The sequence below is a fragment of the Carlito syrichta genome, unplaced genomic scaffold (genome assembly GCF_000164805.1).
Source record: "Carlito syrichta isolate Samal-C Ts95f unplaced genomic scaffold, Tarsius_syrichta-2.0.1 Scaffold314771, whole genome shotgun sequence".
NCBI lineage: Eukaryota > Metazoa > Chordata > Mammalia > Primates > Tarsiidae > Carlito > Carlito syrichta.
The window spans coordinates 63,083-67,470 of record NW_007258867.1 but is presented as its reverse complement, the minus strand read 5'-3'; positions in this window follow the sequence as shown (position 1 = coordinate 67,470).

Sequence of the window (4,388 nt, the reverse complement as noted above, 5' to 3'; positions counted from 1 at the left end):
CTCCCCCGACGCGCGCGGCCTTTGGGGTGCCACCCCTCCCTGGGTGTGCGCCCGCTCGCCCCGTCCCGCGCCACCCCAGGGGCTTCCTCTCCGCGGTGGTGCCAGGTACCCTGGGTGACCAGGAAGGAGGTCTGAAAATACTGTCCGAGACTTGCTTTTCCCCGGAGGAGCGCGGCTCCGAAGCCTTGAAGGACGGGGCCTGGGGGAGGAATGGACACTAAAATCGGAATCCGAGAGAAGCGGAGAGCCTCCCGGGGCACAATAAAAAAGACCTTTGAGCTTTACCTGGCAGCTAAATTGTACTCCTTTGATACTACAAAGAATAAAAAAAAAGAAAAGAATAAATTTCCCTAGCTCTCCAGGGATAACAAATGCGTTTGTTTATAACAACACTCAATAACTCTTTTCTCTTTTTTAGAAGCATTTTTTTTTAGCACTTGGAGATGTAAGAAAGTTCCCAGAGAGCCAGAGGCTGGGAACCGAGATCGTTTGGGTTTTAATTAATAGTAGAGAGCAATGTTGATGAGTCCTTCGAAAAGAAAATGTAGGGAAGTAACCGAAGGACGATTATTTCAGTGCCAATGAGTTCACAACACTATATGATTACAATCATAGAATAATGAGTTCACAACACTATATGATACATAGAATAAATATTAACTGTTAAAGTGTTTTTAATGTTATTTTTTTAGCTGTGATAGCATAACCTTTTTTTTTTTTTTTTTTGAGTTGGAGTCTCACTCTGTCGCCCAGACTGGAGTGCAGTGGCCGCTCCCGGCCACCGCAGCCTCGACCTGCTGGGCTCCGGCGATCCTTCCGTCTCAGCCTTCCAAATAGCCGGAATTACAGGCATGCTCTACCACGCCCGGGTGATTTTTTGATTTATTGTAGAGATGAGGTCTTGCTGCCCAGGCAGGTCTCGAACCCGCGGGCTCAGGCAATCCACTCACCTCAGCCTCCCAAAGGCGCGGGATTACAGGCTGAGCCACCGAGCCCGGCATATCATAACTTTTTAAAATATGCTTTATCTGCTTAAGAAATCATGGGATAATTTGCTGTGGACATGACCATAAAAAATTTCCCACTAGGTTTTCTATCTGTTACCGTGTTAGCAATCAGCCTATTGGGAACATTTTATTGAAAACAACAACAACAAAAACATAACACTTTAATGGGAAAATGATGACTATTTTCAAAGAAATCGTGCAGAGTGACCTCATTTTATAGTTTTGCAAATATCTTATTAAATATCTGGCTTAATAGGAAAAAAAAAGAAATCATGGGAGTGAGAGTCCAGAAGGATAAAGGTGAAAAGCAATTTTAAGATTCAACTGAATTTGATTAATTTTTACAAGTATATGTCAGGTCAAAGATTATACTTATAACAAACAATACTTTTGTTTTTTTGAGTGGGAGTCTCATTCTTGCCCAGGCTGGAGTGCAGTGACATGCTCCCGGCCACCACAGCCTCTACTTGCTGGACTCAGGCGACCCTTCCGCCTCAGTCTTCCAAGTAGCTGGAACTACAGGCACACACCACCATGCCCAGCTAATTTTTTTGATTCATTGTAGAGACCAGATCTTGCCAAGTTGCCCAAGCTAGTCTTGAACACATGGGCTCAGGCAATCTTCTCACCCCCACCTCCCAAAGCGCTGGGATTACAGGCTTGAGCCACTGCGCCCAGCAATGAACAATAATTGAAGTGTTGTACTCTCCTGTTAAATGTAGGCAAGTTGATTAATGTAGTCGCATTGTTATAAGTTCTTCTGTAATTTTTTTTTTGAGTTGGAGTCTCAATCTGTTGCCCAGGCTGGAGTGCAGTGGTTCCCTCACAGCCATCGCAGACTCGACCTGCTGGATTGAGGTGATCCTTCAGCCTCAGTCTTCCAAGTAGCTGGAACTACAGGCACGCACCACCATGCCTGGCTAATTTTTTGATTTATTGTAGAGACGAGGTCTCGCCAAATTGCCCAAGCTGATCTCAAATCTCAGGATTTAGGTAATCCTCTCACCTTTGCCTCCCAAAATGCTGGGATTACAGGCATAAATCACTGTACCTGGCTTTGTAATATTTTTTTATTATTTGAATTTTACGTGGTACATCAAATAAGCTATTTAATTATTAGACAATTGACATCTTAAGAATATCCTATCAGTATTTTAAGTTGAAACCCAAGTGGCCCATACCTAGTTTTGCAACTTTGTGATCTGTTAAGCAATGTGTTTGGGTAAAAAGCATAGCACTAATAAATCAGGAACAAGTTCTCAACCAGATTTTTGTGTTCTGCTGCATTTTGGGTGTTTTCAGGAAGTTAAGCACTGCCTGACCCCAAACTACACATACTTTTCCCAAGAATAATCTAACTGGTTATTGTGGCTTTATTTGCAAAATGTTCCATTGCCAGTTCTAAATCTACTACAAATCAGAAGAACCTCATCTTTTTATAACTTGAGAGCTATTTGTTGTTCATTACATAAATTATTAAATAAATGAAAAACATAATTATTAAATTAATGACAAAATACCACACTAACCTCTGATTCCTAGTATCTGAGTATACATCCAAGGATTGTTTATTTATACAGCCCTTTAACACCTGCATTTGACATTCACTGCTCAAAATTACTCTCATTTTATGCTTTGATGATGAATCTTCCATAGTTCTTGTGTCATATATAAGAATGTGTATTAATATTTTTTCTAAGATTTCATATCCAAATATATTTCTAAACTTTTTTTTTTTTTTTTTTTTTGAGTTGGAGTCTTACTTTGTTGCCCAGGCTGTAGTGCAGTGGCATGCTCCCAGCCACCATAGCCTCAACCTGCTTGGCTCAGGCAATCCGACCTCAGCCTTCCAAGTAGCTGGAACTACAGGCGTGCACCACCGTGCCTAGCTAATTTTTTGATTGATTGTAGAGATGAGTTCTTGCCAAGTTGCCAGGCTAGTCTCGAAGCCCTGGGTTCAGGCAATTCTCTCACCTCTCTCTGCCTGCCAAAATGTTGGGATTACAGGCATGAGCAACCATGCCCAGCTTTTTTTTTTTTTTTTTTTTGAGTTGGAGTCTCACTCTGTGGCCCAGACTGGAGTGCAGTGGCGGCTCCCGGCCACCGCAGCCTCGACCTGCTGGGCTCCGGCTATCCTTCTGCCTCAGCTTTCCGAGTAGCCGGAATTACAGGCATGCGCTACCACGCCCGGCTGATTTTTTGATTTATTGTAGAGATGAGGTCTGGCTGCCCCAGCGGGCTCAGGCAATCCACTCACCTCAGCCCCCCAAAGGCGTGAGATTACAGGCTGAGTCACCAAGCCCAGCTGCATTTTTTTTTTAACTGGAGTCTCACTCTGTTGCCCAGGCTGGAGTGCAATGGCACACTCACAGCTACCGCAGCCTCGACCTACTGGGCTCAGATTTCCGCCTCAGCCTTCCAAGTAGCTGGAACCACAGGAATGTACCACCACGCCTGGCTAGTTTTATTATTATTTATTGTAGAGACAAGAGCTCACTATGTTGCTCAGGCTGGTCTCGAACCCCTGAGCTCAGGCAATGCGCTCACCTCCACCTCCCCAAGTGCTAGAATTAGAGGCTTGAGCCACCATGCCCGGTTTACACCTGGCATATTTCTAAAATTATTCTCAATTTTTACAGGCACCTGCTTTTTAAATTTAAATTTGATAGTAGTCAGTTTGATACATAATATTTGACTGAAAGAGAAACATGACAAGATTAAAAACCATAGCTAAATTTTTCTAGCCAAACTCCTGCAGTCAGTCCATCAACTAAGAACTCAATTAAAAAACCAACACTGGTCAGGTGCAGTGTGTCACGCCTGTAATCCCAGCACTTTGGGAGGCAGAGGTGAGAGGATTGCCTGAGCCCAGGGGTTTGAGACCAACCTGGGCAACTTGGCAAGACCTCGTCTCTTCAATAAATCAAAAAATTAGCTGGGTGTGGTGGCACACGTCTGTGGTTCCATTTACTTGGAAGACTGAAGGGGAATGATCGCCTGACCCCAGCAAGTTGAGGCTGCAATGGTCATGAGCGTGTCACTGCACTCCAGCCTGGGCAATAGAGTGAGACTCTGACTCAATAAAAAGAAGAATAAGCCGGGCTCGGTGGGTCAGCCTGTAATCCCGCGCCTTTGGGAGGCTGAGGTGAGTGGATTGCCTGAGCCCGTGGGTTCGAGACCCGCCTGGGCAACTTGGCGAGACCTCATCTCTACAATAAATCAAAAAATTAGCCGGTCGTGGTAGCACGCGGCTGTAATTCCAGCTACTCGGAAGGCTGAGGCGGAAGGATCACCGGAGCCCAGCAGGCGAGGCTGCGGTGGCCGGGAGCGGCCACTGCACTCCAATCTGGGTGACAGAGTGAGACTCCAACTCATTAAATA